The 26,175-nt window shown below is 34.2% G+C and overlaps 1 long non-coding RNA gene and 1 pseudogene across 1 annotated transcript in view; both read right to left on the bottom strand.

The window, feature by feature from the left end:
* LOC137208450 (uncharacterized) overlaps positions 1-26,175 on the bottom strand; it is a 385,078-nt gene that overhangs the window by 191,744 nt on the left and 167,159 nt on the right. The window contains exon 3 of the long non-coding RNA XR_010935640.1: positions 9,754-9,822. This is a non-coding gene — a long non-coding RNA (uncharacterized lncRNA). The remainder of the gene's footprint in view (positions 1-9,753; positions 9,823-26,175) is intronic.
* On the bottom strand, positions 5,799-5,922 carry LOC137209511 (U2 spliceosomal RNA; annotated as a pseudogene).

Genomic DNA, 26,175 nt, shown 5'->3' with positions numbered 1-26,175 from the left:
AACATCTAAAAGTGTTCCCAGCACCCATCCAGGATTTAGAGGCTGGGACATTTATCCACTGACTCCTACTCCACTGTGATTGAAAGTTGCTTTTGGGACCATTATATTTTCCTGCAGTTCTGCAATGCAAGAGATCAACATTTTGAATTGGACTCAACTGCAATTAACAACTGCTTATTCAATTTATCCAGAATGTCCAAGAAACTGAAATATTTTATCACAAGGTGGAGGAGTTATGTAAAGAGCATCTTGAGACTCAAGAAATTCCAAGGAAGAACTTTGACTAATCAGTTTGCACATGAAGCAGCTCCACAAAAGTAAAATATAGAGCAAGTACTCACAAAATGTTAGCTATTACTGGTATTAGGGAAGAGAACAGATATAGAAATAGTCATTCTTTAGCAGCGGCATACCTTTGTCCTAAACTGTATATAGCCAGCATAGTCCTTTGTCTCAAACAAATATTTGTCTAAAACTCTTTTAAAGAACTGGCCACTTTTGGCCTCATTTACCCCTCTCCCCATGTTTTGGTATTATCTTCTCTAATAGACTGTGAGCTCCTGGAATGGAAAAATGAGGTTTCTTTCACTATGATACCACAGAACTTAGCAAGTGCCTAGCATGCTATATTTAAGTCAGGACAAAAGAAGGAAGGGAAGATCATAGAAAGCAAAAGAGAAATAGTATTTTAAAATAATGTCTTACATTTATTGAATGCTTTTTATATGTCAAGTACTTTATTTTCTAATTTCATCATATTAATCATTCTGTGTGAGTTTTATTAGCTCCATTTTATAGGTAAGACCATTGAGGTTTGAATAGGATAAATAAGGTGCTTAAGTTTTCACAGGTGGAAAATAGTAGAACCTGGACTTGAAATTGTGTCTATTTCCTCTGAAAAATCCAATGGTCATCCAAAATTTTATGCTGCCTCTGAAGAAGGGAAGGGGGAGGGAGACGGAGAGAGAGATGGAAGGAAAGACAGAGCAGGGGGAGGGAGAGATTAAGGGATCAATTCTGAACTTGCCTAGGAGTCAAGGCAAAGTTTGCTCTTACTCAAAAAGCTGTCACAGACTTAACTGATGATTTTTGCATATGAACTAAAAAGGTTTCAGAAGAAATCATGCAAAGATGAAAAGAGTAGTTTCCTGAAACATCATTTTGGAGTTATTTAGTTTAGAGGGTTTTCTGACTTGTTTTTGATTTCTATTTTTGATACAATTAAAATTAGAATTACATGTTCATTTAATTAGGCTAGGACTGTGGCACTGGAGAGAAAACAAAAACAAAAACAAAACTAATCAACCATGGGATTAAAATAGAAATATTTTCAGATTTTTGTCTCTGATAGTTTACCTCCAGTATTGTTTTGTTAAATTTCTCAATTTAGAACAAAGATTTAGATTTAGATTTAGAACAAACAGTTCCAAGTGCTCAAGTCATTTCCAGAGTTAAAACTGCCTGTTTCACATTTTTCCTGTCATACTATGATTTATTGTTTTAATTTTCAACACAAATTTTAGAGTTTTCAAGAAAGGATCTTCAACATGACCCACGTTTGGGATTTGTTTTGCTCCAAACCTCATTGTACCTTGAAGATATTTATTTTATCAAAGATATAAAGCAAAGCCACTGTTTTTCAGAGTGGAAAACAGTTTCAAATGTCATCCTAGGTTTAATACATCCATGATAACTGTGCCCACTATCTGAGATAATTTGGAGGGTTTGAGACCTTTACTTTCTAGAAATAGTTTCTACTTAAGAGTAAAATACTTGTAAAGTCTGGATATATTTGCAAATAATTCTTTTGGATATCAGATTCCTTCACAATTAAGACCAGACATTAAGAAAAGTTTTCCACTCATTCCCACAATCATTACTGCAGTAAAACCACTATATGAACTCTTATAGTGAGAGAAAGGAAAAACCAAGTAAAAAGAAAAGGCAGAGGAATAGAGAAGTATATAGGAAAGATGTAAAAATGGCTCTTTGAAGATAGTTTCACTCATTTATAAGACAAGTCTCCCTAAGTGTTCACAAATACAGTTCTCTCCTTGATGTTACCCTAAATCTTTGCTTTGGAAAATGTGACAGAGAGAATCTGGATGACAGATTTCTCAGTAATTATGCTAACTATTTATATTTATTAATTTAATAAACTTTTACTGGGTGCCTGCTAGAGGAAAGAAAGTGAGGTAAAATATACTCACAGTCTATGAGCCAGGTATTATATAATCTTGTATAAAAGAAGAGTTTATAAAGTCATGAAACTGGACTTCCCTGGTAGCGCAGCGGTTAAGAATCCATCTGCCAATGCAGGGGACACGGGTTCAAGCCCTGGTCTGTGAAGATCCCACAAGCTGCAGAGCAACTAAGCCTGTGCGCCACAACTACTGAAGCTCACACGCCTAGAGCCCGTGCTCTGCAACAAGAGAAGCCACCGCGACGAGAAGCCCGCGCAATACAATGAGGAGTAGCCCCTGCTCGCTGCAACTAGAGAAAACCCGTGTGCAGCAACAAAGACCCAACGCAGCCATAAATAAATAAATTAATTTTTAAAGAAGTCATGAAACTTTCTTAAAAGCATATACCAAGTAAACGATAGAGCATGTTCTGATATTTTCTTGTTATATGTTTACTTGCCTAAGCCCACTTTCATAATTTGTTCATATAAAAGATGTTCAATGGACGTTTGCCTGTCAATTCAAAAGGATCTGCCTGTCTATAACAACAGTGACTGAGGAAGTCAACTATTGGCAATAAAGGTGTCATAAGTGAATGTGTTCTGCTAATAGTCTCTATGTACTTTCCAGACTTAGTAGTGTTCATAAAATAATATGGGAACTATGAAACCCTTAAACAACAGTTAACAGTTATTAACATTAAAACTTTCTTAAAAACCTTACTGAGGTGGGTCAAGGGCAGGACAGTGAAGGAAGCAAAAAGGACTAAAAGCTTAAAATACAATACAAGAACTATGGACAAAATTTTTTCTGCTGTTGGTTTTATGGGGACTCAAGTGAATATGGCATAGTAAGTAAAAAAGGGAGTGTTTGGTGGTAATGGAGAAAAGGGTTATCTTTTGCTCTTTAACACTTGTTAAGAAATTGCTGTGCCCTAAGGCACAAACTATACAAGAAGTGACTTCCTAAGGGATTCTTTTAAAGGGATATATTGTTGAGACTTCACAGAAAGAAAAATATTCTAAATATCTCAGAGTTTGCATCAGGAAAATAAATCAAAGCTAATATATAACATTAATATGGATTAAATTCATGTGCCATGTTTCTCTGTGATCTTAATTTCTTAATCATTTTCTTGTCAGGAACATTATAAGATTTTTAGTACTTTTTTTAGAAAAAGTTTTTTGATTATCTACTTAATCACAAAGACAAATATCAGGAAAGCTACAACCACACAAAGTACTAAATATGATGTATTTGCATTATATGAGTTGCATCTAAGGATGGTATCTCTTTAAAGAAATTTTCAGGTGATTTATAATGTGATAAATTTTTCATTTGCAAGGAAAGAAGACATATTAATATCAGAAAAAAACTCATAATATTAAAGTTTGTACTCCATGCATTTATCTAACTGAAGAAAAACTTTTCAGAGTGAATAGACTGTGGATTGGAAAGAAATACAATTTTAATGGAAATAAATATTATGAACTAAACTGATAACTGCTGGGTTAATAACTGAAATGGATGGCCAAGTTTCAGGGGTTTATAGAAGTTAAAAAAAATGGGCTCTGGAGACAGGCTGCCTTGATTTGGATATTGGTTCTGCCACCATAAGTTGTATGACTGTGGGTGAGTTATTTAATTTCTCTTTGTTTCATTGTGCCATCTGTAAAATGGGGGCAAGAACAACATCAGTTTCATATGATACTCAGGCACTTAGAATAGTGTTTAGCATAAAATAAATTCTATACAAGGGGTTGTTGTCATTTTCTAAGAAGGGTATTTGTGGTGGGCAGCTAAGACAGATACTGGAAGATCACTGGGAAACTGGAGAGTGGAGGTAATAATAAGAGCTGAAATTTTTAAAATATATATTTGCCTCCATGATAGGCAAATGATAAAAACCATTGGCAAGTTCAGTTCATTTGTGAAAAGGACACATACACAGATAATATGCATACATCAGTACATATTTAAGATAGTACGAGAAAATGGAAGTATATATAAAATATATAAACTTATTTTAAAAAATAAGTTAGGGACTTCCCTGGTGGCGCATTGGTTAAGAGTCTGCCTGCCAATATAGGGGACATGAATTCGAGCCCTGGTCTGTGAAGATCCCACATGCTGCGGAACAACTAAGCCTGTGTGCCACAACTGCTGAGCCTGCGCTCTAGAGCCTGCAAGCCACAACTACTGAAGCCTGTGTGCCACAACTACTGAAGCCCACGCACTTACAGCCCATGTTCCACAACAAGAGAAGCCACTGCAATGAGAAGCCCATGCACCGCAACAAAGAGTAGCCCCCACTCGTGGCAACTAGAGAAAACCTGCGTGCAGCAACGAAGACCCAACAGAGCCAAACAAAAAAAAAAAAAGAAAAATGTCAAATAAATTTTCCTGAATAAAGGACAATTAGAAGCTAAAACATCTAAAAGAGCAAAAATATGTAAGTTTTACAATGTACAGATGTGCATAAAAGTTTAATTCTCTATTGACTTTGATATAGTGTTTGTGTTTAAGGTACCAGGGACACTTGCTGCTACTTCATTGTCTTCTCCACTATCCATTGTTTTTATCTTTCTAAAAATGGAAGCCTTCTTAGATAAGTTATTTTCAGAATCCCACTCAAAACTATTCAAAAATGACATTTTCTCTTCCTTCTTAGATAAAAGCTTTGATAAAAGAATGATAACAGCTTCATGGCAGCATAAGATGACCTTGGTTTTGACCCTCCTTCACAACTAAAATTTGGCATTCATCCATGAACTAAAGTGTCTCTGTGGGAGTTGTGGAATCCAGCAACATACACCAAGGGACCCCAGAGAGGTTCTGCCCCCATATGCATCAGGTAATAGGAAGACAGACTTTAGTACAAGCTGTGGAACCAGCATGGGCATGAGCACTGGCTCCAGCCCTGCTCAGCCACAGAATGGGAGCACCTGAAAAACACTGACTTATGTGGACACACACAGAGGAGAGAGCCTTTGTAGAAGTCCAGGCTTCCAGAGAAGAAGTTTCAGGACTCCTTAGGAGCAAAAAACCATCTCTTCTGCAGGGGAAAGGGAGAGCAGTGAGTGAGCATCTGGCTTCCCAAGCAGTGAAAGAAGCTGTTACAGAAACCCATTTCTCACTCACAGCAGCCAGAGTATTAATCAAGAACTCCAAGATTGGGGAGTGGAGGGGAAGTTAAGGAAAGAGGTAGATAGGAATATCCAAGGGCATTAACGGGACACAGTTTCAGCTGACTGTATCCTGGACTCCAGCAGAGAGCCCACCCATGAGCTTCAGGGAAAATCTCACCCCAAGATCCCCCAAGTAGCCTTTGAACACCCACAATGACCTGAATTCCAAACTCACACCTCCCCCAACTCTGCAGCTGGCTCCTAGTACATGTTCTGTGGGCGGTGGCAAGAGTGAGCTTGGATAGAGAGGGAGCATGTGCAGAAAACAGGCCAGTGTCTGTGGGCAAGGGAGAAACCACAATCTTGAGCTGTAGTACCACCACCTTTGGGAAAACAAAAGAGAGGTTAGCAGCTGCCAGCCTGGTGCATTTTAAGATTGAGAGAAGACATACAAGAATTCTGCCACAAGAGGGAGCAAGAAGTGTGGAGTAGGTATATCCATACAAGGTCAGAGAAAGTCTCAGAATATTGCAACAAGACCAGTGAAAACTATCCCTCACTGATAAGAACAGATACTACACTTGATCTTAGCCAAAAGGCTGAGAAGTGATATACAATGGAATATTACTCAGCCATAAAAAGGAACGAAATTGAGTTATTTGTAGTGAGGTGGATGGACCTAGAGTCTGTCATACAGAGTGAAGTAAGTCAGAAAGAGAAACAAATACCATATGCTAACACATATATGTGGGATCTAAAAAAAAGGGACTGATGAACCTAGTGGCAGGGCAGGAATTAAGATGCAGATGTAGAGATGGACTTGAGGACATGGGGTGGGAAGGGGAAGCTGGGGCAAAGTGAGAGAAGCATTGACATATATACACTACCACATGTAAAATAGATAGCTAGTGGGAAGCAGCAGCATAGCACAGGGAGATCAGCTCAGTGCTTTGTGATGACCTACAGGGGTGGGCTAGGGAGGGTGGGAGGGAGGCTCAAGAGGGAGGGGATATGGGGATATATGTATGCATATGGCTGATTCACTTTGTTGTACAACAGAAACTAACATAGCATTGTGAAGCAATTATACTCCAATAAAGATGTATATAAAAAAAGTATCCCTCATGTGAAGGCAGCTAATAAAGATTGGAGAGGCGACTGCTACTTCAAAAACAACAATGCAAACTCCAAAAAAAAAGTGAGGAATCAAGAAAACATGATATCAACAAAAGATCACAATAATCATCCTGTAACCAAACCTAAAGTACACAGAGACCTGCAGTTTACCTGATAGAGAATTCAAAATAGCTATTTTGAGGAAACTCAATGAGCTACAAAAAAAACACTGTAAGACAATTCAATGAAATCAGGAAAACAAAACACAAATAAAATGAGAAATTCAACAAAGAGCTAGGAATCGTTAAAAAAACAACAACAGAAATTCTAAAATTGAAAATGCAGTGAATGAAATGAAAAATGCAATAGAGAACATCAACATTAGAATAGATCAAGGAGAAGAAACAGTCAGTGAATTAGAGGATACAAACTTTGAAATAACCCAGTAAGAGGAAAACAAAGAAAAAAGAATGAAAAAGACCAAAGAAAATCTACATGAGCTATGGAATACCATTGAAAGAGCCAAAATCAGGATCATTGGAGCTCCATAAGGAGGAGAGAAGGAGGCAGAAAGATTATTTAAAGAAATAATGACTGAGAATTTCCCAACCTTGGGGGGGAGACTGGACTTCTAGTTCAGGAAGCTAACAAATTACCCCATTATTTCATTACAAAAAGATCTTCTGCAAGACACACTATAATGAAATTGTCAAAAATCAAAGACAAAGAATCCTAAAAGCAGCAAGAAGAAAAGACTGTAACCTACAAAAGAATCTTCATTAAGCTATCAGCAAGTTTCTCAGCAGACACTTACAGGCCAGTAGAGAGTGGGATTATATATTCAAAGTTCTGAAAGAAAAAAATCGCCAACCAAGAATAATCTGCATGGCAAAATTATCCTTCAGGTATGAAGGAAAAATAAAGACTTTCCCTGAAACACAAAAGCTGAGGGAGTTTGTCTCCACTGGGTCTGCCTTATAAAAAATGATGAAAGGATTTCTTCAAGTGAAATGAAAAGCTAATTAGTTAAGTGAAAATATACAAAAATATAGAACACACTGGGAAAGTTAAATGTATAGTCAAATTCAGAAATCTCATTCTGTAATATGATGGCAAGTTACCACTGAACTATAGTATAAAGGTTAAAGGAAAATAGCATTAAAAATAACTATAATTTGATAATATATAGTCTAGAAAACATACAATATAAAAAGAGATAAATTGTGACATTAAAAAAGTAAATGGGAAGGAGTAAAAGGGTAGATTTTTTTGTATTTAATCAAAGTTAAGTTGCTATCACCATAAAATAGACTTTTTAAATCTGTAAGATGTCAGCCTCACATGGTGACCACAGAGCAAAAACCTATATTAGATTCGCAAAAGATAAAGAGAAGGAAATCAGAGCATACCCCCACAAAAAAATAATCAATTCACAAAGAAAGGCATAAAGAGAGGGAAAAACAGAAATGGAATTATAAAAGAACCAGAAAGCAATTAATACAATGGCATTAATAAGTCCTTACATAGCAATAATCACTCTAAACACAAATTTATTGAATTATCCAATCAAAAAGCACAAAGTTTTTACCCTTTGACCAATATCACCCAATTCTCCTACCCCCCAGCCCCTGGTAACCACCATTTTACTGTCTGCATCTACAAAGCTTTTACTTTGTTAGAAGAGGAATAGAGTTTCCAAATCTAAAACATGACATAGTGATTATAGTTAACAATATTGTGTTATATATTTGAAAGTGGCTAATAGAGTAGACCTTAAATGTTCTCACACAAAAAAGAAATGATAATTATGTGACATGATTCAGGTGTTAACTAATGCTATGGTGGTAATCATATTGCAATATATAAATGGATCAAATCAATACCCTCGACATCTTAAACTTACACAATATGTCAATTATATCTCAGTAAATTTAAAAAATAGGAAATAAAGAACAAAAATGGGAAAAAATTTGATACAAAATTGTTACCAAAAAAACAAAAATGTGTACAGAGGAATATGAAAAAGGGGGAGGGGAGAAAAGTAAATGAGAGGGGAATAGAAGTGACCTTATGCAAAATAATTGAGCCTGCACATGATATGATAGAAACATTTTCCTCAGTTACTGAGAAGATTGCAAGTAAATCTAGAATAGTAGAGACTAAAAATAGCTTGGAAAGTTAACAGACTACTGGATAAAATAAATATTGATGTTATCAATCAAAGAACAACAGATAGAATGATTCCATAAGCACATGAAATTTTCTCAAAATTAAAGTTTGCAAGGTGATTAACATGAAATCAAAACTATCTGTCTAAACAAGAGCAGTGGCCTTTGTCATATCTGAAAATTAAAAAAAAGTTTGAATAACACTTGATTTGAGATTTTATTTCAATTTTAGCATGGCCTATGTTAGAAATTTTGAAGTAGCATCACATAGAGCGTAGCGAGAACAGCGTTGAACTATAAAAGTGGAAGAAGGCATTGGAAATGTGGATACTCATAACTGCAAATGTGATGCTGTGGTACTTTCTGGTGTTTATGGACATGTACGACTGGTACCCACATTCCTTGTAAAGTACTGACTTCTGCTTTTCCCACTCCCCACCCCCGGCTCACTTGCATCTCTACTTCATGGCTAATGTAATGGCTGAAGAAGTCATAACTAGTTATTAACTGAACAATTACAACAATTAATAACAATTGTTAACTTGAATATCTCCAAGGTGAAGAGAGGTCAACTAACTAAAATCCATGGAAAACTGAAAAGTTTTAAAAATGTCACTTACATATACTATAACAGATCTATGAAGTACATACATATATGCATTCATAAACATATATATAGTCAATATATAGCTATGTCTATAACAAAATATTTGGTTTGACTCACTAGCAGGGCTTCCCTATGATGTTTTGGTAAACCAGTGAGCATATTTTAATTGTTAAAAAGTGCTGTCATAAACTAAATGGATCAGATGAAGATATGTGCTAAAAACCGTTCAGACGCTCTATGGGGAATATAGGGAAGGTATACTCCGAATCTGCCTGATAAATTTGTTCAAATAGTTGATATTATATATCAAGCATATTTTGATATATAATATCAAAAGCATAAGCATATTGATATTATAATCAATATATTTGCTATCATATATCAAGCATATTTTAATAAATAATTACTTGAAGTATACCTCCCTTATTCTTAAAAGGGTTTGAAGTTGGTGCAAAAAAATAGCAAAGAATTAAAAGAAACACATTAATAAAATGGGGGAAAGAAAAGAACACAAAATATAGATTATACTCTGAATTCCTGGAACTACTTACTAAGACCAATCTGTAATAGTTTCTCTTCTTCCTCCTCCTCGTCCTTCTTCATCTTCATTAGTTTAAAATCTAAAGAAAAAAGATATCAGCACTTATTTATTGAGAAAGTATTTTGTGGATATATCAAACCTCAACCATTTGAAATCTTTACTGTTTAGCATTGAATGATGGCATAGAACTCCATCATAGTGTATCTTACTTTTACTTGAAGAGGGGCACAAATTATATAATAGCTAATACTTATTCAATACTTACTAAATGCCAGATGCTGTTCTAAGAACCTTACCTATTGAAACTCATAATTCTCTCATACTAGCCATGTAATAAATACTATTATTATCTTCACTTTATAGAACCTGGTGTCCTGAGAGTTTTAGGTTATAACTTTATATGGAACATATCTGAACCTTACAGAGCCAGTGATCTTAACCACTATGTTACACTGACTGTGAGTATACCACAGATTGACATATTTCTCTCAAACATGATAACCACGTAAAAAACTAAAAATATAATACAATACTTCTTGTCACTAAGTCATGTAATAATTACTTATTGAGTAACTATTATTGTCCTAGGAAAATATTAAGTTATGTTATAAAATGTCCTCTGATACTTATTTTAAAAGATGATGCTCTACATTTTTACTCTTATTATATTTGGATTTCTTGAAAATATCTTTGAATGGAAATAATTTTATTTATATTTCAACCAATGCAAATAAAAATCTATATTAAATATTTATTTATTTATTGTTTTCATATATATTATCCCAGGATTATAGTCTACTCCAAATGAAATTCAGCCAAATCTAAATAATTTTAACAATAGACCTCAGGCAATTTTCTCAGTTATTTACACAAACTATAACTGAATAATGAGATGGCAAGTTTTGTTGTAATTTTAAGTCTACCTTGTTATTCACTTAGCTTTTGTTCCCATCCTGATTCAGTATGCCCTTGTGATTACAGCATGTGTGTTGGCAACAAATTCATAACTGTGTTATGACTCTGTTTTCATATCTCTGAAACATCCATGAAAGTATGTGTGCATGGGGTAGTTTGGAGGAATTAATGAGATAATGTAGGTAAAGCACTGTTGCCAGCATATGCTGGCTTTTAATAGGCCAGAATATAGTAGTTTTTAAAAAGCCATTTTAATAATGAGTTTATAAACCATATTTGATATCTCAAATATCTCTCTTTTGACTACATTTGTAGCCTTGAAATTCTCCAGCACTGGCCTCTTTCATTATTTGTCATATTATACAGACACTGAGCACTTACTGAACTCAAGATGTGTGCAAAGTGTTTGATATACAAAAATCTTGGCCGGCCCTGTTACCTTACTGCATTCGATTTAATAATTAAAGCATTATTTGGGTTAGACCAAAATATCACAAACTTCCTTGGGTAAGGTGTTACAGAGAGGGAGAACAGGATGTACCTCTTTCTCAGTACATTTTATCCGTGGGGATAGTGATGAGCCAAGTGACACACCCCTGAATAACAAGGTAAATTTACTGAACACTCTCTTCCAGTTCTAGTGCTATAAATATGTAAATTATAGATTATTCCTAAGTAATTTTTTTTCCTGCAAAATATTTCTCTACCTTGTCTGGCTTGGCCAGTTTTACAGGCTTCTCAGTTCCTTCTCATTAGGCTATTTTTGTTTGTTTGTTTCTCGAATCAACATACAACAAAACTTAACAAAAGACAGGTGCAAACTATTTGAAAACTCATGAGATATTGTTTTGATAGATTCAGTAGAGGGAAATCCCAGTAATTATTGGCTTGGGGAAATTCTGGCATCTGTATTTGGCACAGAACTGAGCAGCAAAACTTATGCTGCACTTGAATTCAGATAAACACACACACATGCAAACATATACAGAAAAATGGTTTTGAAAAGAAGCTGTCTAGCTTGGAGAAAAGGTTTCTATAAATGAAGGAAATAGGCTTTCTTTAGGCATGATACATTTGACTGCTTTTAAAATTTTCCCATCAAGCGGGATGTAAATGTAAATTTGAACTGTAGGATTGAGAGAAATGACTGAATATTTCAGCATTCCTAAACATAAGTATATTCACAAATATCGTTGTGAAATTGGAAACTTGAGAGAAAAGTGTCTTTGTATTATGTTCCTTGATAACTACACTCCTTTTCCATTTTTCCATTAAAATCTGATGGTGCACACACTCGATTGTGACACATTCAACTTGCTTTTCATCAAAGATTATTCATTTTCATAGCAACTACTGAGATTAGGAACTAGCACCATACTTTCTATATTACTTTCCTATTCGTGGAGGAAGGATGGACATAGAAGAAAGTAGATGACCAAGCGCAGGAAAAGCAATCAAAATATAAATTTTCATTTCATAAATAAATGAGTTAGTATCAAACATATGGATAGTATAGAAATCAGTTCAAAGTAAATGCTAAATATTAGTAATTATTAAAATAACCCAGGTATCATCCAGGACCCTCCCTGCTTCTTGAGATCTGAGTAAAAAATGCTTGAAATGCCCCAAATTCCATAGATTATGGATGTCCAAAACTGTTAAAAGAATTTCAAGTTTCTCATGTAAATATATTATAAATTTGCATTTATATTTGAAGTCAAAGGCTAATTTATTTTTCTTCTATATTCTTCATCCTCTCATATTTCATAGCAGATAGGAAGTATTCAATTAAGTTGCACGAAAGGTAGCATCTCAGGTTAAAAGCATGATGTCTTGGGCATGATAGCATTTAAATCAACATCTTTAAAATTCAATCCAATTAAATATTAAAAAGAGACATTGTTATTTGAAGCAATAAATTTAGTAAGTAAATTTAATTGTAAATGATCAAGGTGTTAATACTGCTAACAACTAAGAACGATTAACGTAAGAAAAGCAAACACGCAGATTTCAGTCTGGTTTATTCGTATCTCATGTAAATTAGGCAGGGAAATATCATGGAGTGTCTAGAAAATCTGACTATCAGGCGAGAAGATGTAAATTAAGTAATTAGAAAGCAGTAAAGCATCATTGTTTTTTTAATGTAGAATGGGAGATAGCCGAGAAGGAAAGGGAAAACAGAAGTGTTGAAATGAAAAAAAAATCACTTGCAAAACTCAGAAACTTCCACAGCATGCAAGGCAGAGAAAACTGCTTCTTAATCTTAATACTGAAGAGAAAATAGCTAATCTCTCTTACAATGGTCTATTTACTACTCTGAATTATATCCTGACATTAATAGGTAGTATATATTTTCATGCTGGACATTGTGAACAGGAAACAGACAGGCAGGTGGCTTTGTGGTCAGGATGTCGGTGACAGCTTAGATCCTGCACTCCCTTCCCATCCTGCCTTATTTATTTTAGAAAATAATCACTTTAGTTACGGGAGAGAGAAATAACACAATATCAAATTTATTTACTTCATATATAAGAAAGCTAAAAATGCATAGCTGTTTGACTCCAGAACATCTGATCTTTTACAGGAGGCACAGGAAAAAATGACTGCTGGGGCTGCCTGCCTCAATACAGTGATGTATTTTGAGAGTTTATTTTTGCATTTCTTAACTTTATTCCTGTCACTTTAGATGAGGATGTTTTGCACCTACCGTCTGTATGTTGTAGGCAACATTCACTTCAATAAACTCAATAAAATGTTACACTGGTATATTTCTGACTCTGCCAGTAACCAAAATAAGCTATTTTCCCCCCTTAAATGTGCTTCAGTTTCTCCAGTGGTGAAATATATGAACTCGCTTCTTAACAACTGAGAATGATGTTGTGAGTATAGAACATTCTGCTAAAGGTCAGAAGGAGGATATAAGTCAGAAATTTCTGTAGTTGAATTTCAGAAGTTTAGACAGAGACATATTTTAATTGGATCAAATAGGTTACAATACTAGTAAATCCATTTCAGATCCTTCAGGGACATGCTGATATAGGAACGTGTGCAATTTAAAAGTGAAAGAACATTGTGTATGGGCGAACTTTAAAATCATTCCAAAGTAAAGGTAAAAGGTTTATTTATGTTTGCTTATCTACAGTTCATATACTTTCTTGTTTTTGTTGTTGTCATTTTTGTTCGTTTTTCCTACTCCTCCTCATTTTCGTTGTCTCCTCCTCCCCTCCCCCTCCTCCCCTCCCCCTCCTCATCCCCCACCTCCTCCTTCTTCTTTCTTCTTATTCTTCACAAAATTCAGTGTTTGCTAAACTGAAAGCACTAAACAAAAAAAAAATCATTTTGCAGAATTTTTTAAAGTGACATGCATAGCATCTATTCCAAAGATGTTTTTTATGTTTCCTTTTACTCTATTTTGAGGAAATCTTTTGATTTGGGTTTTATTGATGAGGTAGGCAAAAATAATAGCTCTCAAATATTCTAATCCATAAAATGAATAAGTTATGGCAAAAAAGGCTTTGCAGATATGATTAAAGACCTTGTGCTGGGGAGATGATTCTCGATTATCCAGAGATAATCCAATATATAATCACAAAAGTCCTTATAAGGAAAAGAGAGTGACAGGAGTGTTAGAGAAGATGTGACAACAAAACAGAGGTTGGTTGGATTGATATGATTGCTGGAAGAGGGCCAGGAGCCAAGGAATGGGGGCAACTTCTGGAAGCTGAACAGGCAAGGAATGGTTTCTCCTCTACAGCCTCCAGAAAAAACGTAGTCGAGCCAGTATGTTGATTTTAGCCCCATAATACTCATTTCACACTTGACCTTCAGAATGATAAAAAACAATAAATTTGTCCTGCTTTAAGCCACTGCATTTGTGGTAACTTTTTATAGCATCAATAGGAACCTAATACAATTGACAATTCATTTTGAGCCCTAACAGTAGACCACATTTAGTCTTAATAAAAAATCACATAGCTCACATGAGAGTGTTTATATAATAGATCAACAGCATATACAGAGGAATATTTTTCCTCTTATAGAGAAAATAAAATAGTATACACGTTCTGCCCAGGGAGGAAGCTCTTCACCCTCTGACACAATCTATAAATCACTATTCCCCATTATTAATTTTTTTTCTCATTTTTATAGCATGCAGCAGAAAATCAGAAAACCTGAGATAGCAGTATCTATAGCAGAGATGCTAGTTAGCAGAAAGCTTATCAACATAGCACAAGGACCCTGTCACACATACACTTGTGACAGAAATTTCAGAGATGCTACTGGGAGATTGGGACCCTGAAAGTAAAATAGTGGTTCAAGATATGTATTTAACACCTGAGTTTTGAGCAGCAGATAGAGACTGTAATTCATAATTAAGACCCTTTCTTAAAGAAGCTTCTTTCCACTGGTGACTGCAGTGGGCCAGGAAAAGGGTGAAACACAAAAGCAATCAGAAAACCTTATTCAAGTAAAAGAGAAGAGATATCCACATCAGATGGAACAGAGAAAATATTATTTTCCACACGTGGTTTGAGATTTTACCAGTTTCTTCATTGTGAAGGATTAGAATTCAAAACCAGTCTCCTTATTTATTCATCATCCTTGTAAATGTGTGGACTCTTGGATTCTAAAAGTAGCTAAAGCTACTTTTAGAGGGAAATTCATAACACTACCTTCTTTTATTAGAAAAGAAAAAAAAAGTCTAAAATTTAACCCAAAGTAAGTAGGAGGAAGGAAATAACAATGACAAAAGAAATCAATGAATTAGGAAACAGAAAACATTATAGAAAATGAATGTAAGTAAAAGCTGGTTTGTTGAAAAATTATTAAAATTAATAATCTAGTCCAGTTGATCAATTAAAAACAATACCAGACTAAAATAATTAGAGAAATGAAAGAAGAAACATCCTACAAAACCAACAAACATTAAAAAGAAGAAAGGTAATAATATGAATATTCAATGTCAATGCATCCTACAAACGTGATAACATGAGTAAATTTCCTGAAAGACAATAACTAAAGAAGAATTAGATACGCTGAAATTAAATGAAATTAACATCAGTTATAGCCCATATATATATATATTCCAAGCCTAAATTAATTCTACATTAGTGAATTCCACCAAATTTAAAGAAATAAAAAATACCAATTTTATACAGACTCCTCCACAAGTGGAAAAGGAGGAACTATATATCAACACATTTTATAAAAACAATTTTAAGCTGACACCAAATTCAGGAAAGACAGTACAATAACTAAATAAAATTACAAAACTATAATGTTTACAAATATAGACTCAAAAATCCTTACATAATAGTAACAACTTGAACCCAGCAATATCTAAAAATAATGTATAAAAATAGTAGTACGTCATTGCCAAGTAGGCTTATTTAAAGAAACCAAGAATTGTTCAATCTTTAAAAAGCAAACATTATAATTGTCCACATCAACAGACTAGATAAGAAAATATATAATCATGTCAATAGGTACAGGAAAAACATTTAAGAAAATTAAATATCCATCCAAGTTAAATTTAGCAGTGAACTAAAAATAGAAGATAACTTCCTCAACTTAATAAAGTACCTTTACAAAAACCCATCAATTAGCTAACATTTAACATAGAAAGATGAAATTCTTTCATCCTATGATTGGAAACAAAACAAAAATTTCCACCCACACCACTTCTAATCAAAATTGTACTGTCCTATCAAGTGAAGTAAAGTAACAACAACAACAAAAAAGACATTAATTATTGGAAGGGAAAAAGTACTGTCTTTATAGGCAGACAAACAAAACTTGTAAGTAGTAAATCATAAGAAATCTTTAAAAAGAGCAACCAGAACTATATGCACATTTAGCAAGTTTATAGAACACACGGTCAACATAAAAAAATTCTATTTCTACATAACAATGAATATTAAAATATTAAATATTTTATATTATAATTAAATTAATCTATTAATAGTACATTTACTGAAAGATATAGGAATGCTGTACCCTAATACCTACAAAATATTGCAAAGAAAAAATTAAGAAGACAAACATCTAATTGTTTTTTAAAGGGGAAATTATTTGTACAGTAATTTCACACAAAACATGCTCAACATCAACCATTTGGTATGAGGTAAAAGCAAATTAAAAACAAAATGAGATACCAATATGCATGCACAAGAATAGTTAGAAATAAAAAGATTGCAAATGCTAAGAGTAGGCAAGGATATGGAGGAAGTTGAACACTAAGATATGGCTAATGGGAAAGAAAAATGATAGAGCAACGTTAGCTGTATTCGGTTGTATTTATTAAGATTAACGTTTCATTCCAACATGACTAAGTTATTCTATTCTGAAGGAAAATGAAAGTTTGTGCCCACAAAGACTTACACACAAATGTTCGTAGCAGCAACATTTGTAACAGGCAATATGAGGAAAGTTGATATCAAGAGGTAAATGTATAATATCAAGAACTGAATGGATAAAAGGCAGAATATTCCACATACTGGTATATTATGTAGAAATAAAATGAAAGAAACTAGTGATACATGAAACAATGTGATTAAATCTCAAGATAATATGCTAAATTAAAAAAAAACTAGACAGAAAACCCAAACAATTTAATATTCATTTAACATTTAATCAAATGAAAAATTATAGCAACAGAAAGAAAATCAGTTGTTGTCAAGGGACATGGGTCAGGGCAGGAACTGACTGCAAAGGGATACTTGGGAACATTTTTGGAGTATGCATATATATTCTAAAACTTAATTGTGTTGATGGTTGCACATTTGCAAATATTTATCAAATATCATCAGATTATATACTCACTTAAAATAGGTGAAATTTATTGTGAATATATCATACTTCAAGAAAGCTATATTACCTTTTAGAAATGTAAAACATGTAGGGATAGATGTATAAAAACTATTTGCAAACCCTATGCAAAAAAATAAATATTTCTGAGAGAATTTTTAAAAAACAGTATCTAAATCAATTTAGAGATATAAAATGTTCATGGACTAGAAGACTCAGTATTGTTAACATAGCAATTCCCCTTAAATTGCTTTATAGACTCAAAGAAATTCAGGAAGCTAATGGTCTAATACATGTTGAGAATCTAAACATTTTGAAATAAAAGTATAAAGTTGGTCAACTTACGTTATCCCATTTTAGGACTTACTGTAAAAACTACAGTGATCAGAGAATATGGAAATGGCTTAAGAATACACATTAAATCAATAGATTAAAGTCATAAGAAAAATATCTCTGTGTGTTCACCTGAGTTTTCAAAAGAGGTATCAAGATAATTAAATAGGCAAGAATAGCCTTACCAAAAAAAGATGATGCAAAAACTGAACATCTCTATAAAAAAAGAAACCTAACACCATATAGAAAATCTAACACTGTATACAAAAACAAAACAAAACAAAAAACTCAAAAAAGTCATAGACCTCAATATAAGAACTAAAATGATAATACTTTTAAAAGAAAAATTGAGACTATATTTGGGGCTTTGGGCTAAAAATTTTAATAGGCCAAAATAGTATGAACTAAAAATGAAAAAAAATGGAGTTTATCAAAATTGTGCTCTTTGTAGGACATTTTTAACAGAATGTAAACACAGCCATAGACTGGGAGAAATATTCTCAAAATGGATAGCTGATAAAGTCCTATTATCCAGAATATATAACACTTCTAACTTAATAACAAAAAGACAAACAACCCAATTTAAAAAACTGGGCAAAAGATTTGAATTGGCACTTACCAAAAAAGAAAAAAAAAGTACCAATGTCAATTAAGAACATGAATAATATTCAACATAATTAAACATCAGAGAAATGAAAATTAAACCACAATGAAATACCTGCATGCTCACTGAAACTGCAACAATTTAGAGGGTTTTTAAATTGTTTTTACTTTTAATTTTTTCATATACTAATATTGCTTTTCTTTCTTTTCATGCTCAGTTCCATGTATTTTGATATGTATAGAGTTGTGTAACCACCACCACATTGAGGATGCAGAACAGCTCCATAATTGTGAAACTTCCCTCATGCTTTTGTCACACTTCTACTCACAATCCCTACAACCACTGATCTTCTGTCACTGATATTTCTGTCACTTTTCATCTTTCAGGAATGTCAAATAAATGTATGTTACATCACATAGTACGTAACGTTTTGATACTAGCTTCTCTCACTCAGTATAATGTTCTAGAGATTTTTCCGCTCACTTTCTTGCATTGTGTCAATAGTTCCTTTTTACTGCTGAATAGTATTCAAGAATTGCCATAAAAAGACTACCAATACCATGTACTGAGATCACATGGACCAACTGGATATTTTACAACTTAATGGTGGGAATGAAAAATGATACAGCTTTTCTGGCAATCAGTTTGGCAGGTTTTCTTTTCTTCTTCAAATAAAGTTATATATATATTTACCATATGACTCAGAATTTTCGTTTCTAAGCATTATTCAAAAGAAATGAAAAACTTAAGTCAGCACAAAGACCTGCTATGACTATTCATATCTTCATTTGTAATGGTCAAAATTTGGCAAAAAACCCAGTGTCCGTCACCTGTTGAATACATAGACAGTTGTGGTGTATTCATACAATGGGACACTTTTCAGCAATAAAAAGGATAAGTGAACCAATATGGATGCATTTATGTTAAGTGAAAGAAGATAGAAATAGCATACTGCATTTTGCATTCCTGAAAAGCAAAATTACAGGTATAAAAACAGATTAACCATTGTCAGGACCTGAGGATGGGAGCAGGGGAGAGGATTACGAAGAGACACATGGAAATTTTTTGCTGTGTTAAAAATATTATAAATCTTGATTTGTGACTATACAAATTTCTTAAAATTCACCAAATTATACCCCTAAAAGGGATGAATTTTATTATATATAAATTGCCACAATTTAAGAAAATGACTTCCAAATAGCTTTTACATTCCAGGATGATTTAGCTATAATTCCTATCTAGAAGAATTTCAATAAGACCTCATTCAAAACACTATCATGAAAACAGAGACCTTCCCTTTTATGAAGTATCTTTTAAATGGGCTATAAGCAAATGTTTTTATTATATCTTTACTATTTTCTATTGCCCAATAGGCCACTATGGTTTATGTGTATATTAGCTTGATCTCTGTTTCTCGTATTTTTTTACACTGAGAGGTTGTAGTTGTCCCTTATTAAGTTGCCTTTTCTCTTTTTCCCCACATAAACTGGACACAGTCTTCTCTTCAAAGATCATCATTCCAGGGCTTCTCTGGTGGCACTGTGGTTAGGAATCCACCTGCCAATGCGGGGGACACAGGTTTGAGTCCTGGTCCAGAAAGATCCCACATGCCGTGGAGCAACTAAGCCCGTGTGCCACAACTACTAAGCCTGCACTCTAGAGCCCACGAGCCACAACTACTGAAGCCCGCGCCTAGAGCCCATGCTCCACAACAAGAGAAGCCACCACAATGAGAAACCTGCGCACCGCAGTGAAGAGTAACCCCCGCTCTCTGCAACTAGAGAAAGCCTGTGTGCAGCCATGAAGACCTAACACAGCCAAAAATTAAAAAAAAACAACATTTAATTAAAAAATATCATCATTCCCCGAATGTATTTTAAATGCATAACTATTCTGGAATTCCTATTCACAAGAATGCAGTTTTATTTTCTTGTTATCACGTGAATGTTATCATGTAAGTGAAGAAATTATATTTTCCAGGCTTCGTGGAATATTTGCAATTTAAAAAAATCTTTTCTTTACAAATATATGGGTGCTTGTGACTGCTTGAGATATTCATACCACTGAGCCTGGGTAAATCAAGACCTTAGCTATTTATGATCCAATACATATATAAAGAAATTAAACAGTTCTCAGATTTTTCTTGTTGTTTGTTTTTGTAATTATATAAATAGGGAACCATAAATATTTCCATGAGTAATGCCCGTCCGGCAGCCTCACCCTCAGCTGCTGCTCCAACCCAGACCCCAGCACCAAGGTGGGCGCAGAACCTAATTCTCAACATATCTATTGAATGCCTACTGCTCCAGGTATTGTTCCAGACTGGGGATATAACAGAAGCAAAACAGGAAACTCCTTCTGTCATGTGGTTTACATTTTGGTGAAGGCAGACAGAGAATAAACAAGCAAATAAATACATGATATAATTCTAAAATCCCATATCCAAATTTCTCAAATAAAAAATCTCTGAAAACTGAAAATCTTCTCATAACTTATTGTCTGGCAAAACTGAACTGTATCTGTCTGAGCTGATACAAACCTCTTTATAATCTTTATTTGTCAACCTTAGTGTGTCTATTCATATATATCACTAAGAAGTGTTAATATGTTTGATTTAGTGGTTGCTATCCTAAACCTTATTGAATGTCCCAGGTGTAAAGTATATATCCTGTAGGAATTTCAGATTAGTGTGTCTTATATAATAGCAGGTATACTGATGAATTCTATGAAAGAAATTTTAGCAATATAAGGTTATAGAAAGGGGTAAAACCTATTACTATACTGATTCCCTATTGATGTGACATTTGAATAGAGAACTGAATGAAGTGAAGGAATCAAATGAGAAAATTCTTCCAGGCAGAGAGAATACTAAGGTTGTGACAAGGGAGACAGAGGGAGAGTTGCCACAGAAAAATAAGTCAATGTAACCACTAAAGCAAGATGCTCTGTGGCTGGTTTTAAAGATGAAGGAAGAGACCCTGAGCCAAGGAATGCAAGAAATGCAGCTTTCCAAGTGGGAAAAGCAAAGAAGCATTCTCCACTAGAGCCTCTGGAGAAGGTTCAGTCCTGCTGATACTTTAATTTGGACCCAGTGAAACTGATGTTAAACTTTTTACCTCCAGAACCAAAGGAGAATAAATGTGTCTGTTTAAAGCCACCAAATTTTCAGTTATTTGTTACAGCGGCTATTGGAAGCTAATACAACTTTTTAAAAGAGCCACACAGACAAAAACTGTAAAAAGGAGAGCAAAGCCTACTGATCATCTCAAAACTTATCGCCCTACTCAAGGCAGAAGAATAGGGTTTTAGCAATGGATATGATTCTGTATAACTTTTGATTGATTTGTTCATATACATTCTATGTTTAAGTATTTTATTTTTAAATTTTATTTTCTAATTTCCCGATGCTAATATAGAGAAACACACTCTTTTTAATGATGACCTTGCATCCAGCATTACTGCTAAGTTGACTTATTCATTCCAGTAGATGGTTTATACATCCTTTGATATATTTTACATATGCCATAATGTTGACCTACAATTAACGGCAGTTTTCATTTTTTCCTTTCAATCTTTATCTTTTATTTCTTTTTTTTGCCTTGTTGCTCTAGCATAACACTTCCATGACATTGTTGAAGAGAAGCGGAGATATTGGACACCCTTATCTTGTAACTTAAGGGAAGAGTATTCAATATTTCACCATTCAGAATGATTTTAGCTGTACTTTTTATTTTATGTATACTTTTTAAGATTAGGTAAGTTTTTTTCTTTTTTTTAAATAAATTTATTTATTTATTTATTTATTTTTGACTGCATTGGGTCTTAGTTTCTGCGCTCGGGCTTTCTCTAGTAGCGGTGAGTGGGGGCTACTCTTCGTTGCAGTGCACAGGCTTCTCATTGCGGGGGCTTCTCTTATTGTGGCACACGGGTTCTAGGCATGTGAGCTTCAGTAGTTGCAGCACACAGGCTCAGTAGTTGTGGCTTGCTGGCTCTAGAGTGCAGGCTCAGTAGATGTAGCACATGGGCTTAGTTGCTCTGCAGCATGTGGGATCTTCCTGGACCAGGGATCAAACCCGTGTTCCCCATATTAGCAGGTGGATTCTTAACCTCTGCTCCACCAGGGAAGTCCAGGTAAGTTTTTTTCAATTGATAGTTTGTTGACAGTTTTTATCATGAAACGATGGTGAATTTTATCAAATTAATTTGTTGAGATGATCCTACGGTTTCTCTCCTTTAATTAATGTGGTAACTTATGCAAAATAATTTTCAAACATTAATCTAATTTTACATTTACAGAATGAATTCCAGAACCATGATGTATTTTCCTTTGTGTATACTGTGTTTTGATTTGCTAATGCTTAATTTACATGTTTATTTGCATCTATGCTGATGAAATGTACTGACTTGTGATTTTACTTTCTTGTAATGTTCATTTCACATTATAACATCAAGGTAATGTTGGTGTCATTAAATAAGTTGAGATGTTCTCCCACTTTCTCTACTCTGTTTTTGTAATGAATTATTTCTTCCTTAAATAATTGGCAGTATTCATTAGTAAAATCATCTTGTTCTGGAGTTTTCTCTGTGGAAATTTTGTTTTGTTTTGCCCTGTTTTATTTTGTTTTAGCATACTTTATTTTAAAAGTAGTTTATAAAACTAACTTTTAAACCATTCCAACATCATATAAGCTACAGGTGTTTATTTCAATGCTAAGAAACAATGTTTAGTAGCATACTTTTAATGTGAAGTAAAATCCATATAAATTAAATTTTCAGGTAGTTAACATAGGCACACACAAAAATGTAACCCCTATGTCCTTATCTTTCATGCAGCTGCATGTGCACCAATCTTACACTTGTAAAGACATTTCAAAACGACCAAGAATTTAAATGATCTACACATGCTCCAAACTCATTTTAAATTTCAGTTAACCACTACAAAAAAATGATATCTATGAACACTACAGAAGTCCTGATATCTTTTCCCTCCACTTATGAAATTTTGCTTTATATTTTGCTGTAGCTCTTGCCAACATTACATAGAAAAGAGCTGGCCTTTGGAATCCATTTACTTTAACCACATCAGCTTTGTTTTGTTTTGTTTTTACATTGTATATACTTTTGCATCTTTTTAATTTCAACCAACTAGGTTGAAATTAGGGTCTTGATATTTAAAACATGTCTGTTATAAACTGCATACAGTCGTTTCATGGTATGTTTTAACCAATTTTATATTTTTTTTCCTTTAATACACATTAAAAATGGTAGGAAAAATGGCTTGAAGTAGTCTCTCAACCTACAAATACATAAAGTTTCATAAACAGAAAACTTCAGTAGCATTACCAAAATTAGAATGATATAAAGTTCAAACACAAAACAAAAAGCAGAACTCAAAAGATATTTTGTATATTTCTATGTCTATGCTTTTATAACAAAGAAGACAATATTGTTACAAAAATTCAGAGGAAATAAAAAACGGCTTTTATTACCTCTTGCTTGGAGCAATCATTTGAAAGCCAAGTTTTGAAGTAGATGCTTTATAAATCATTTACATTACAAATAAAGAAGAAAAATATGTAGTATACAATTTCTTTCTAATTGCAGTATATTTCTCTTATAAAAATGTCATACTTCACAAGATAAACTTAAAAGTCAGATGAGCTCCACATAAATTTGAGTTGAAGGCAGTGATTTTCCTACCTAATTTTAATATATAATAAACAGGTTGGCAATAAGATCTTCAAAGGTGATTTTTAAAGGAATAATTGCTTTGAGTTGAGTTAATAATAAAAATGGCCTTTATTTGCCTCCAGCAAACCCAGAGGCAAAAGTTACTCCTAACACATTGCAAATTTTGAATATCCCTTAAAGACAAGATGACATATTATTGACCGTCATCTGTCATAACACACAGTACATTCATAAATGATACTTTAATAGTAATGGAGAGGCAGTGAGATATAGCAGGAAGAACAGGAAAGCAGGACAAAAGATTCTGGCTCTAGCTCTGCCCCTTATTACTTGGGTATGTACTTTGGGAGACAACCTCTCCAGGTCTCCTGATAGGTTAAATGAGAAGGCTGGATTAATTTCTAAGGCCACTTCTAGTAAGAATAAAGTTAACACATGATTACTCTAGGAAATTTTCAAACTTTGTATTTAAGTATACAAAAAAAAAAGTAACCTTAAAAAAACGTAACCTCAAAAATAAATTCAGTATTGAATTTAGTATTTTACGCCTTTTCTGCCTGATATGACTAATCTAGGTTTATGCCAGGTCAAATATTTTAGGTTAAGTTTAAATGCACTTCTTAAAGGCTGTTCCTTTCCTCCTCATTCATTGTTGCTTGGGTGGCATCTATACTGTCATAGTATTAGCTGCATGTCTGACCAACTGTTGGTGTCTGTCAGTGGCATTATTTCCTGAGATGTGTACATCTTCCAGTCTGGTTCTCTTGCCACCCTTCACATTGCTATCCTCTGAAAGATCTAAATATTGATCTATATAAACCAACTGCCTTCTTGTCACAGCTCTACAATATGTTCAGGTCTGCTGACTTTGGTCTTTTCTAACATCTGTAAACATCCTGGAAGCCTAGGAAAATTCAGCTGTTCCCTCATGCATTTCTGGAAACAAGAGAAACTTTGTTGGCTGCCTCTGTTAATCTCAGTTTAGATACAATTCATTCCATAAATGTCTCCAGTGAATGCCTGTGAAACTACTTGGGAATCAGGGCAGGGTTCTAACTAATATGTCAGAATCTTTAAACTGTGTGGGAGTTGTATTATATCCCCTCACCAGGACATAATCTGAGCAGTGGGCAGGGTAAAGATTTCCGCTACAGAGACATACCTCAGGGTCCTAATTTATCTCTTTGCTTCCTTTATACTCTTTTTTTCACTTTCCCAGGCTTATAGAATTTTTACTTAATTTCACATATTTATGCTTTAGAGGGAGGAAGGTGAAAAGAATCAGATCATATATTCTTCTCCTTCTAGTTATTAAGATAGAAAATTAGCCCATGATGCTCAGACTTTGAAATGTGTTTTCTCTCAAAAGTGTTGCCATGTTCTTCAAAATTTTGTTTTGAATCTCAAAAGTTTTTAGTGTTTTTCTTTGTCACTTTTTTCTTGAGGCACTGAAGGTGGGTGGGTGGATTTTGCTCCTTGAGCCTGAGGAAAAGCATATGTACAAAGAATGAGCATGTTGAAATGCACCAGGTAATACTTAAAAATATTTTTTTTTCACATAACTTGCAATGATTTTCCTTTGCCTCAGTTTTTTAAAGTAAGATACTTTTGGCTAGTGAACATTATTTAGCCAGTTAAGGTACATAAAGTTGATGGAAGGATAGAATTTTGTATATATTTTTTAAGAATATAGGTTCTGGGGCTTCCCTGGTGTCGCAGTGGTTGGGAGTCCGCCTGACGATGCAGGGGACGCGGGTTCGTGCACCGGTCCGGGAGGATCCCACATGCCGTGGAGCGGCTGGGCCCATGAGCCATGGCCGCTGAGCCTGCGCGTCCAGAGCCTGTGCTCCGCAAGGGGAGAGGCCACAACGGTGAGGGGCCCGCGTACTGCAAAAAAAAAAAAAAAAAGAATATATGGTCTGGGAAATTCTGAAGATACTTAGCTCTCTCCAAAGAATGTAATTTTTCATTTCTGTGGCCTTGAAAGTGTGCAAAAGGAGATGGAAATCGTGTGGATTATCTTATATTCAACTTCTCCTTAAAACAGCCTGGTCACAGGCTATTCTCTGTTGCTTTAGGAAA

This window comes from Pseudorca crassidens, chromosome 16 (assembly GCF_039906515.1).
Source record: "Pseudorca crassidens isolate mPseCra1 chromosome 16, mPseCra1.hap1, whole genome shotgun sequence".
NCBI classification, from domain to species: domain Eukaryota; kingdom Metazoa; phylum Chordata; class Mammalia; order Artiodactyla; family Delphinidae; genus Pseudorca; species Pseudorca crassidens.
The sequence above is the reverse complement of the archived record's forward strand: the minus strand, read 5'-3'. Positions and strand labels throughout refer to the sequence as shown.